Below are 11,943 nucleotides of genomic sequence, written 5' to 3'. Positions count from 1 at the left end.
TATGTTATTGAATAAAATGAGAAAAATTTATTTTAGCCGTAAATCGAAAATAATGGGTCGAGCGAATCGGTCGATTGCGCCGAGACGCGCTATGATGCAACAGACGAGCGATTGGAACGCCCGAATATTTTCAAAGTCCCAACGTACCGATCAAGAGTAAAGTACCATTTTCCTACATTAGATTTCGTTCTAAATGCTTAATCCCTATGTAAAAACGTTAGTTAAGCAAGAATATCGTATTTTTAAAAAAATCTAATGATAGGATTTTCCAGAAAATTGAAAAAACCGAAAAATGTCAAGAGTAAAGTGCCATTTTCTGACATTAGATTTCGTTCTAAATGCTTAATCCCTATGTAGAAACGTTAGTTATGCAAGATTATCGTATTTTTAAAAAAATCTAATGATAGGATTTTTCAGAAAATTGAAAAAACCGTAAAATGTCAAGAGTAAAGTGCCCTTATTTTAAACATTATATCGTTCTAAATGCTTAATCCCTATGTAAAAAAGTTATCTAAGCAAGAATATGTTATTGAATAAAATGAGAAAAATTTATTTTAGCCGTAAATCGAAAATAATGGGTCGAGCGAATCGGTCGATTGCGCCGAGACGCGCTATGATGCAACAGACGAGCGATTGGAACGCCCGAATATTTTCAAAGTCCCAACGTACCGGTCAAGAGTAAAGTACCATTTTCCTACATTAGATTTCGTTCTAAATGCTTAATCCCTATGTAAAAACGTTAGTTAAGCAAGAATATCGTATTTTAAAAAAATCTAATGATAGGATTTTCCAGAAAATTGAAAAAACCGAAAAATGTCAAGAGTAAAGTGCCCTTATTTTAAACATTATATCGTTCTAAATGCTTAATCCCTATGTAAAAAAGTTATCTAAGCAAGAATATGTTATTGAATAAAATTAGAAGAATTTATTTTAGCCGTAAATCGAAAATAATGGGGACACCGGAGCTGTTCGAAGCGCCGAGACGCGCCGCGTACGGCCGAATATTTTCTAAGTCCCAACGTACCGATCAAGAGTAAAGTACCATTTTCCTACATTAGATTTCGTTCTAAATGCTTAATCCCTATGTAAAAACGTTAGTTAAGCAAGAATATCGTATTTTAAAAAAAATCTAATGATAGGATTTTCCAGAAAATTGAAAAAACCGAAAAATGTCAAGAGTAAAGTGCCATTTTCTGACATTAGATTTCGTTCTAAATGCTTAATCCCTATGTAGAAACGTTAGTTATGCAAGATTATCGTATTTGTAAAAAAATCTAATGATAGGATTTTTCAGAAAATTGAAAAAACCGTAAAATGTCAAGAGTAAAGTGCCCTTATTTTAAACATTATATCGTTCTAAATGCTTAATCCCTATGTAAAAAAGTTATCTAAGCAAGAATATGTTATTGAATAAAATGAGAAAAATTTATTTTAGCCGTAAATCGAAAATAATGGGTCGAGCGAATCGGTCGATTGCGCCGAGACGCGCTATGATGCAACAGACGAGCGATTGGAACGCCCGAATATTTTCAAAGTCCCAACGTACCGGTCAAGAGTAAAGTACCATTTTCCTACATTAGATTTCGTTCTAAATGCTTAATCCCTATGTAAAAACGTTAGTTAAGCAAGAATATCGTATTTTAAAAAAAATCTAATGATAGGATTTTCCAGAAAATTGAAAAAACCGAAAAATGTCAAGAGTAAAGTGCCATTTTCTGACATTAGATTTCGTTCTAAATGCTTAATCCCTATGTAGAAACGTTAGTTAAGCAAGAATATCGTATTTTTAAAAAAATCTAATGGTAGGATTTTTCAGAAAATTGAAAAAACCGTAAAATGTCAAGAGTAAAGTGCCCTTATTTTAAACATTATATCGTTCTAAATGCTTAATCCCTATGTAAAAAAGTTATCTAAGCAAGAATATGTTATTGAATAAAATGAGAAAAATTTATTTTAGCCGTAAATCGAAAATAATGGGTCGAGCGAATCGGTCGATTGCGCCGAGACGCGCTATGATGCAACAGACGAGCGATTGGAACGCCCGAATATTTTCAAAGTCCCAACGTACCGGTCAAGAGTAAAGTACCATTTTCCTACATTAGATTTCGTTCTAAATGCTTAATCCCTATGTAAAAACGTTAGTTAAGCAAGATTATCGTATTTTTAAAAAAATCTAATGATAGGATTTTCCAGAAAATTGAAAAAACCGAAAAATGTCAAGAGTAAAGTGCCATTTTCTGACATTAGATTTCGTTCTAAATGCTTAATCCCTATGTAGAAACGTTAGTTATGCAAGATTATCGTATTTTTAAAAAAATCTAATGATAGGATTTTTCAGAAAATTGAAAAAACCGTAAAATGTCAAGAGTAAAGTGCCCTTATTTTAAACATTATATCGTTCTAAATGCTTAATCCCTATGTAAAAAAGTTATCTAAGCAAGAATATGTTATTGAATAAAATGAGAAAAATTTATTTTAGCCGTAAATCGAAAATAATGGGTCGAGCGAATCGGTCGATTGCGCCGAGACGCGCTATGATGCAACAGACGAGCGATTGGAACGCCCGAATATTTTCAAAGTCCCAACGTACCGGTCAAGAGTAAAGTACCATTTTCCTACATTAGATTTCGTTCTAAATGCTTAATCCCTATGTAAAAACGTTAGTTAAGCAAGAATATCGTATTTTAAAAAAAATCTAATGATAGGATTTTCCAGAAAATTGAAAAAACCGAAAAATGTCAAGAGTAAAGTGCCATTTTCTGACATTAGATTTCGTTCTAAATGCTTAATCCCTATGTAGAAACGTTAGTTAAGCAAGAATATCGTATTTTTAAAAAAATCTAATGATAGGATTTTTCAGAAAATTGAAAAAACCGTAAAATGTCAAGAGTAAAGTGCCATTATTTTAAGCAATGTATCGTTCTAAATGCTTAATCCCTATGTAAAAAAGTTATTTAAGCAAGAATATGTAATTGAAAAAAATTAGAAGAATTTATTTTAGCCGTAAATCGAAAATAATGGGGACACCGGAGCTGTTCGAAGCGCCGAGACGCGCCGCGTACGGCCGAATATTTTCTAAGTCCCAACGTACCGATCAAGAGTAAAGTACCATTTTCCTACATTAGATTTCGTTCTAAATGCTTAATCCCTATGTAAAAACGTTAGTTAAGCAAGAATATCGTATTTTTAAAAAAATCTAATGATAGGATTTTCCAGAAAATTGAAAAAACCGAAAAATGTCAAGAGTAAAGTGCCATTTTCTGACATTAGATTTCGTTCTAAATGCTTAATCCCTATGTAGAAACGTTAGTTATGCAAGATTATCGTATTTTTAAAAAAATCTAATGATAGGATTTTTCAGAAAATTGAAAAAACCGTAAAATGTCAAGAGTAAAGTGCCCTTATTTTAAACATTATATCGTTCTAAATGCTTAATCCCTATGTAAAAAAGTTATCTAAGCAAGAATATGTTATTGAATAAAATTAGAAGAATTTATTTTAGCCGTAAATCGAAAATAATGGGGACACCGGAGCTGTTCGAAGCGCCGAGACGCGCCGCGTACGGCCGAATATTTTCTAAGTCCCAACGTACCGATCAAGAGTAAAGTACCATTTTCCTACATTAGATTTCGTTCTAAATGCTTAATCCCTATGTAAAAACGTTAGTTAAGCAAGAATATCGTATTTTAAAAAAAATCTAATGATAGGATTTTCCAGAAAATTGAAAAAACCGAAAAATGTCAAGAGTAAAGTGCCATTTTCTGACATTAGATTTCGTTCTAAATGCTTAATCCCTATGTAGAAACGTTAGTTATGCAAGATTATCGTATTTGTAAAAAAATCTAATGATAGGATTTTTCAGAAAATTGAAAAAACCGTAAAATGTCAAGAGTAAAGTGCCCTTATTTTAAACATTATATCGTTCTAAATGCTTAATCCCTATGTAAAAAAGTTATCTAAGCAAGAATATGTTATTGAATAAAATGAGAAAAATTTATTTTAGCCGTAAATCGAAAATAATGGGTCGAGCGAATCGGTCGATTGCGCCGAGACGCGCTATGATGCAACAGACGAGCGATTGGAACGCCCGAATATTTTCAAAGTCCCAACGTACCGGTCAAGAGTAAAGTACCATTTTCCTACATTAGATTTCGTTCTAAATGCTTAATCCCTATGTAAAAACGTTAGTTAAGCAAGAATATCGTATTTTAAAAAAAATCTAATGATAGGATTTTCCAGAAAATTGAAAAAACCGAAAAATGTCAAGAGTAAAGTGCCATTTTCTGACATTAGATTTCGTTCTAAATGCTTAATCCCTATGTAGAAACGTTAGTTAAGCAAGAATATCGTATTTTTAAAAAAATCTAATGATAGGATTTTTCAGAAAATTGAAAAAACCGTAAAATGTCAAGAGTAAAGTGCCATTATTTTAAACAATGTATCGTTCTAAATGCTTAATCCCTATGTAAAAAAGTTATTTAAGCAAGAATATGTAATTGAAAAAAATTAGAAGAATTTATTTTAGCCGTAAATCGAAAATAATGGGGACACCGGAGCTGTTCGAAGCGCCGAGCGCGCCGCGTACGCCCGAATATTTTCTAAGTCCCAACGTACCGATCAAGAGTAAAGTACCATTTTCCTACATTAGATTTCGTTCTAAATGCTTAATCCCTATGTAAAAACGTTAGTTAAGCAAGAATATCGTATTTTAAAAAAAATCTAATGATAGGATTTTCCAGAAAATTGAAAAAACCGAAAAATGTCAAGAGTAAAGTGCCATTTTCTGACATTAGATTTCGTTCTAAATGCTTAATCCCTATGTAGAAACGTTAGTTATGCAAGATTATCGTATTTTTAAAAAAATCTAATGATAGGATTTTTCAGAAAATTGAAAAAACCGTAAAATGTCAAGAGTAAAGTGCCCTTATTTTAAACATTATATCGTTCTAAATGCTTAATCCCTATGTAAAAAAGTTATCTAAGCAAGAATATGTTATTGAATAAAATGAGAAAAATTTATTTTAGCCGTAAATCGAAAATAATGGGTCGAGCGAATCGGTCGATTGCGCCGAGACGCGCTATGATGCAACAGACGAGCGATTGGAACGCCCGAATATTTTCAAAGTCCCAACGTACCGGTCAAGAGTAAAGTACCATTTTCCTACATTAGATTTCGTTCTAAATGCTTAATCCCTATGTAAAAACGTTAGTTAAGCAAGAATATCGTATTTTAAAAAAAATCTAATGATAGGATTTTCCAGAAAATTGAAAAAACCGAAAAATGTCAAGAGTAAAGTGCCATTTTCTGACATTAGATTTCGTTCTAAATGCTTAATCCCTATGTAGAAACGTTAGTTAAGCAAGAATATCGTATTTTTAAAAAAATCTAATGATAGGATTTTTCAGAAAATTGAAAAAACCGTAAAATGTCAAGAGTAAAGTGCCATTATTTTAAACAATGTATCGTTCTAAATGCTTAATCCCTATGTAAAAAAGTTATTTAAGCAAGAATATGTAATTGAAAAAAATTAGAAGAATTTATTTTAGCCGTAAATCGAAAATAATGGGGACACCGGAGCTGTTCGAAGCGCCGAGCGCGCCGCGTACGCCCGAATATTTTCTAAGTCCCAACGTACCGATCAAGAGTAAAGTACCATTTTCCTACATTAGATTTCGTTCTAAATGCTTAATCCCTATGTAAAAACGTTAGTTAAGCAAGAATATCGTATTTTAAAAAAAATCTAATGATAGGATTTTCCAGAAAATTGAAAAAACCGAAAAATGTCAAGAGTAAAGTGCCATTTTCTGACATTAGATTTCGTTCTAAATGCTTAATCCCTATGTAGAAACGTTAGTTATGCAAGATTATCGTATTTTTAAAAAAATCTAATGATAGGATTTTTCAGAAAATTGAAAAAACCGTAAAATGTCAAGAGTAAAGTGCCCTTATTTTAAACATTATATCGTTCTAAATGCTTAATCCCTATGTAAAAAAGTTATCTAAGCAAGAATATGTTATTGAATAAAATGAGAAAAATTTATTTTAGCCGTAAATCGAAAATAATGGGTCGAGCGAATCGGTCGATTGCGCCGAGACGCGCTATGATGCAACAGACGAGCGATTGGAACGCCCGAATATTTTCAAAGTCCCAACGTACCGGTCAAGAGTAAAGTACCATTTTCCTACATTAGATTTCGTTCTAAATGCTTAATCCCTATGTAAAAACGTTAGTTAAGCAAGAATATCGTATTTTAAAAAAAATCTAATGATAGGATTTTCCAGAAAATTGAAAAAACCGAAAAATGTCAAGAGTAAAGTGCCATTTTCTGACATTAGATTTCGTTCTAAATGCTTAATCCCTATGTAGAAACGTTAGTTAAGCAAGAATATCGTATTTTTAAAAAAATCTAATGATAGGATTTTTCAGAAAATTGAAAAAACCGTAAAATGTCAAGAGTAAAGTGCCATTATTTTAAGCAATGTATCGTTCTAAATGCTTAATCCCTATGTAAAAAAGTTATTTAAGCAAGAATATGTAATTGAAAAAAATTAGAAGAATTTATTTTAGCCGTAAATCGAAAATAATGGGGACACCGGAGCTGTTCGAAGCGCCGAGACGCGCCGCGTACGGCCGAATATTTTCTAAGTCCCAACGTACCGATCAAGAGTAAAGTACCATTTTCCTACATTAGATTTCGTTCTAAATGCTTAATCCCTATGTAAAAACGTTAGTTAAGCAAGAATATCGTATTTTTAAAAAAATCTAATGATAGGATTTTCCAGAAAATTGAAAAAACCGAAAAATGTCAAGAGTAAAGTGCCATTTTCTGACATTAGATTTCGTTCTAAATGCTTAATCCCTATGTAGAAACGTTAGTTAAGCAAGAATATCGTATTTTTAAAAAAATCTAATGATAGGATTTTTCAGAAAATTGAAAAAACCGTAAAATGTCAAGAGTAAAGTGCCATTATTTTAAGCAATGTATCGTTCTAAATGCTTAATCCCTATGTAAAAAAGTTATTTAAGCAAGAATATGTAATTGAAAAAAATTAGAAGAATTTATTTTAGCCGTAAATCGAAAATAATGGGGACACCGGAGCTGTTCGAAGCGCCGAGACGCGCCGCGTACGGCCGAATATTTTCTAAGTCCCAACGTACCGATCAAGAGTAAAGTACCATTTTCCTACATTAGATTTCGTTCTAAATGCTTAATCCCTATGTAAAAACGTTAGTTAAGCAAGAATATCGTATTTTTAAAAAAATCTAATGATAGGATTTTCCAGAAAATTGAAAAAACCGAAAAATGTCAAGAGTAAAGTGCCATTTTCTGACATTAGATTTCGTTCTAAATGCTTAATCCCTATGTAGAAACGTTAGTTATGCAAGATTATCGTATTTTTAAAAAAATCTAATGATAGGATTTTTCAGAAAATTGAAAAAACTGTAAAATGTCAAGAGTAAAGTGCCCTTATTTTAAACATTATATCGTTCTAAATGCTTAATCCCTATGTAAAAAAGTTATCTAAGCAAGAATATGTTATTGAATAAAATTAGAAGAATTTATTTTAGCCGTAAATCGAAAATAATGGGGACACCGGAGCTGTTCGAAGCGCCGAGACGCGCCGCGTACGGCCGAATATTTTCTAAGTCCCAACGTACCGATCAAGAGTAAAGTACCATTTTCCTACATTAGATTTCGTTCTAAATGCTTAATCCCTATGTAAAAACGTTAGTTAAGCAAGAATATCGTATTTTAAAAAAAATCTAATGATAGGATTTTCCAGAAAATTGAAAAAACCGAAAAATGTCAAGAGTAAAGTGCCATTTTCTGACATTAGATTTCGTTCTAAATGCTTAATCCCTATGTAGAAACGTTAGTTATGCAAGATTATCGTATTTGTAAAAAAATCTAATGATAGGATTTTTCAGAAAATTGAAAAAACCGTAAAATGTCAAGAGTAAAGTGCCCTTATTTTAAACATTATATCGTTCTAAATGCTTAATCCCTATGTAAAAAAGTTATCTAAGCAAGAATATGTTATTGAATAAAATGAGAAAAATTTATTTTAGCCGTAAATCGAAAATAATGGGTCGAGCGAATCGGTCGATTGCGCCGAGACGCGCTATGATGCAACAGACGAGCGATTGGAACGCCCGAATATTTTCAAAGTCCCAACGTACCGGTCAAGAGTAAAGTACCATTTTCCTACATTAGATTTCGTTCTAAATGCTTAATCCCTATGTAAAAACGTTAGTTAAGCAAGAATATCGTATTTTAAAAAAAATCTAATGATAGGATTTTCCAGAAAATTGAAAAAACCGAAAAATGTCAAGAGTAAAGTGCCATTTTCTGACATTAGATTTCGTTCTAAATGCTTAATCCCTATGTAGAAACGTTAGTTAAGCAAGAATATCGTATTTTTAAAAAAATCTAATGATAGGATTTTTCAGAAAATTGAAAAAACCGTAAAATGTCAAGAGTAAAGTGCCATTATTTTAAACAATGTATCGTTCTAAATGCTTAATCCCTATGTAAAAAAGTTATTTAAGCAAGAATATGTAATTGAAAAAAATTAGAAGAATTTATTTTAGCCGTAAATCGAAAATAATGGGGACACCGGAGCTGTTCGAAGCGCCGAGCGCGCCGCGTACGCCCGAATATTTTCTAAGTCCCAACGTACCGATCAAGAGTAAAGTACCATTTTCCTACATTAGATTTCGTTCTAAATGCTTAATCCCTATGTAAAAACGTTAGTTAAGCAAGAATATCGTATTTTAAAAAAAATCTAATGATAGGATTTTCCAGAAAATTGAAAAAACCGAAAAATGTCAAGAGTAAAGTGCCATTTTCTGACATTAGATTTCGTTCTAAATGCTTAATCCCTATGTAGAAACGTTAGTTATGCAAGATTATCGTATTTTTAAAAAAATCTAATGATAGGATTTTTCAGAAAATTGAAAAAACCGTAAAATGTCAAGAGTAAAGTGCCCTTATTTTAAACATTATATCGTTCTAAATGCTTAATCCCTATGTAAAAAAGTTATCTAAGCAAGAATATGTTATTGAATAAAATGAGAAAAATTTATTTTAGCCGTAAATCGAAAATAATGGGTCGAGCGAATCGGTCGATTGCGCCGAGACGCGCTATGATGCAACAGACGAGCGATTGGAACGCCCGAATATTTTCAAAGTCCCAACGTACCGGTCAAGAGTAAAGTACCATTTTCCTACATTAGATTTCGTTCTAAATGCTTAATCCCTATGTAAAAACGTTAGTTAAGCAAGAATATCGTATTTTAAAAAAAATCTAATGATAGGATTTTCCAGAAAATTGAAAAAACCGAAAAATGTCAAGAGTAAAGTGCCATTTTCTGACATTAGATTTCGTTCTAAATGCTTAATCCCTATGTAGAAACGTTAGTTAAGCAAGAATATCGTATTTTTAAAAAAATCTAATGATAGGATTTTTCAGAAAATTGAAAAAACCGTAAAATGTCAAGAGTAAAGTGCCATTATTTTAAGCAATGTATCGTTCTAAATGCTTAATCCCTATGTAAAAAAGTTATTTAAGCAAGAATATGTAATTGAAAAAAATTAGAAGAATTTATTTTAGCCGTAAATCGAAAATAATGGGGACACCGGAGCTGTTCGAAGCGCCGAGACGCGCCGCGTACGGCCGAATATTTTCTAAGTCCCAACGTACCGATCAAGAGTAAAGTACCATTTTCCTACATTAGATTTCGTTCTAAATGCTTAATCCCTATGTAAAAACGTTAGTTAAGCAAGAATATCGTATTTTTAAAAAAATCTAATGATAGGATTTTCCAGAAAATTGAAAAAACCGAAAAATGTCAAGAGTAAAGTGCCATTTTCTGACATTAGATTTCGTTCTAAATGCTTAATCCCTATGTAGAAACGTTAGTTAAGCAAGAATATCGTATTTTTAAAAAAATCTAATGATAGGATTTTTCAGAAAATTGAAAAAACCGTAAAATGTCAAGAGTAAAGTGCCATTATTTTAAGCAATGTATCGTTCTAAATGCTTAATCCCTATGTAAAAAAGTTATTTAAGCAAGAATATGTAATTGAAAAAAATTAGAAGAATTTATTTTAGCCGTAAATCGAAAATAATGGGGACACCGGAGCTGTTCGAAGCGCCGAGACGCGCCGCGTACGGCCGAATATTTTCTAAGTCCCAACGTACCGATCAAGAGTAAAGTACCATTTTCCTACATTAGATTTCGTTCTAAATGCTTAATCCCTATGTAAAAACGTTAGTTAAGCAAGAATATCGTATTTTTAAAAAAATCTAATGATAGGATTTTCCAGAAAATTGAAAAAACCGAAAAATGTCAAGAGTAAAGTGCCATTTTCTGACATTAGATTTCGTTCTAAATGCTTAATCCCTATGTAGAAACGTTAGTTATGCAAGATTATCGTATTTTTAAAAAAATCTAATGATAGGATTTTTCAGAAAATTGAAAAAACCGTAAAATGTCAAGAGTAAAGTGCCCTTATTTTAAACATTATATCGTTCTAAATGCTTAATCCCTATGTAAAAAAGTTATCTAAGCAAGAATATGTTATTGAATAAAATTAGAAGAATTTATTTTAGCCGTAAATCGAAAATAATGGGGACACCGGAGCTGTTCGAAGCGCCGAGACGCGCCGCGTACGGCCGAATATTTTCTAAGTCCCAACGTACCGATCAAGAGTAAAGTACCATTTTCCTACATTAGATTTCGTTCTAAATGCTTAATCCCTATGTAAAAACGTTAGTTAAGCAAGAATATCGTATTTTAAAAAAAATCTAATGATAGGATTTTCCAGAAAATTGAAAAAACCGAAAAATGTCAAGAGTAAAGTGCCATTTTCTGACATTAGATTTCGTTCTAAATGCTTAATCCCTATGTAGAAACGTTAGTTATGCAAGATTATCGTATTTGTAAAAAAATCTAATGATAGGATTTTTCAGAAAATTGAAAAAACCGTAAAATGTCAAGAGTAAAGTGCCATTATTTTAAACAATGTATCGTTCTAAATGCTTAATCCCTATGTAAAAAAGTTATCTAAGCAAGAATATGTTATTGAATAAAATGAGAAAAATTTATTTTAGCCGTAAATCGAAAATAATGGGTCGAGCGAATCGGTCGATTGCGCCGAGACGCGCTATGATGCAACAGACGAGCGATTGGAACGCCCGAATATTTTCAAAGTCCCAACGTACCGATCAAGAGTAAAGTACCATTTTCCTACATTAGATTTCGTTCTAAATGCTTAATCCCTATGTAAAAACGTTAGTTAAGCAAGAATATCGTATTTTTAAAAAAATCTAATGATAGGATTTTCCAGAAAATTGAAAAAACCGAAAAATGTCAAGAGTAAAGTGCCATTTTCTGACATTAGATTTCGTTCTAAATGCTTAATCCCTATGTAGAAACGTTAGTTATGCAAGATTATCGTATTTTTAAAAAAATCTAATGATAGGATTTTTCAGAAAATTGAAAAAACCGTAAAATGTCAAGAGTAAAGTGCCCTTATTTTAAACATTATATCGTTCTAAATGCTTAATCCCTATGTAAAAAAGTTATCTAAGCAAGAATATGTTATTGAATAAAATTAGAAGAATTTATTTTAGCCGTAAATCGAAAATAATGGGGACACCGGAGCTGTTCGAAGCGCCGAGACGCGCCGCGTACGGCCGAATATTTTCTAAGTCCCAACGTACCGATCAAGAGTAAAGTACCATTTTCCTACATTAGATTTCGTTCTAAATGCTTAATCCCTATGTAAAAACGTTAGTTAAGCAAGAATATCGTATTTTAAAAAAAATCTAATGATAGGATTTTCCAGAAAATTGAAAAAACCGAAAAATGTCAAGAGTAAAGTGCCATTTTCTGACATTAGATTTCGTTCTAAATGCTTAATCCCTATGTAGAA

The sequence above is a fragment of the Megalopta genalis genome, unplaced genomic scaffold (assembly GCF_051020955.1).
Source record: "Megalopta genalis isolate 19385.01 unplaced genomic scaffold, iyMegGena1_principal scaffold0155, whole genome shotgun sequence".
Classification (NCBI taxonomy): Eukaryota; Metazoa; Arthropoda; class Insecta; order Hymenoptera; family Halictidae; genus Megalopta; species Megalopta genalis.
Note: the sequence above shows the minus strand (reverse complement) of the source record.